Here is a 1511-nt window from a genome sequence, read left to right on the forward strand (position 1 = left end):
TGAATTGTCAGGTGCAACCTGCTCAGGGACATTTAACCAGCTCTTATCAGGTGTGCTGTACATACACTGCTCTCAAAAGGTTAGGGATATTTGGCTTGCAGGTAAAATTTCAGGATGAATCTAAAATGACCTCTAACCTTTACAGGAACTTAATGTGACCTTCTCTAAACTTTTGAATGCACATGTGCAACTGTTCAGTGTTTCAGTACTTTTTGCACAACTTGCGGTTCTCTACCAAGGAGCGTAACGGCGTGTTTGATCCATAAATTGACCAATACATGAACTACTGCAATTAGAATTGGTATTTAAGCAGTCCTCATCAGCACGCTGTTCCCATTTTGACTGGGATCTATGTTCCCATTCATAACCCATTTCCCTACATTACCTACCCACAACCTATTTCCCTACTTTCCCTATCCACAACCCATTTCCCTACTTTCCCTATCCACAACCCATTTCCCTACTTTCCCTATCCACAACCCATTTCCCTACTTTCCCTATCCACAACCCATTTCTCTACATTACCTATCCACAACCTATTTCCCTACTTTCCCTATCCACAACCCATTTCCCTACATTACCTATCCACAACCCATTTCTCTACATTACCTATCCACAACCCATTTCTCTACATTACCTACCCACAACCCATTTCTCTACATTACCTACCCACAACCCATTTCTCTACATTACCTACCCACAACCCATTTCTCTACATTACCTACCCACAACCCATTTCCCTACTTTCCCTACCCACAACCCATTTCTCTACATTACCTACCCACAACCCATTTCTCTACTTTCCCTATCCACAACCCATTTCTCTACATTACCTACCCACAACCCATTTCTCTACATTACCTACCCACAACCCATTTCTCTACATTACCTACCCACAACCCATTTCTCTACATTACCTACCCACAACCCATTTCTCTACATTACCTACCCACAACCCATTTCCCTACTTTCCCTATCCACAACCCATTTCTCTACATTACCTACCCACAACCCATTTCTCTACATTACCTACCCACAACCTATTTCCCTACTTTCCCTATCCACAACCCATTTCTCTACATTACCTACCCACAACCTATTTCCCTACTTTCCCTATCCTTAACCCATCACGAGACTAAGACAACACCTAACAGTTGATCAAGAAGAGTGGGCTGCTATGCCTCAGCAGACAAGTCGTCGACTTGTGAACAGAATTAGACGCTGTTGCCAAGCTGTAACTGATGCTCCAGGGCACATGAGAAGTTATTGAGACACTGACATTTTTTGTTGGGGTGCATTCACCACTGTTGTTGGCAGTTGTTTAAATAAATTGTATGAGATGAGGAAATCAGCATTGCATGCTTCTCCTTAAATGCCCTACTTTCATGCTGTAATATCAGTGTAGCTTGAACTTTTTACGTTTTCCATAAATTTCAACCGAAAGCCAAATATCCCTATAAACATTTTGTGAGTAGTGTGGATTTGATAAAATCTGCATATTAAGACTAGGC

This window comes from Salminus brasiliensis, chromosome 4 (genome assembly GCF_030463535.1).
Source record: "Salminus brasiliensis chromosome 4, fSalBra1.hap2, whole genome shotgun sequence".
Taxonomy (NCBI): domain Eukaryota; kingdom Metazoa; phylum Chordata; class Actinopteri; order Characiformes; family Bryconidae; genus Salminus; species Salminus brasiliensis.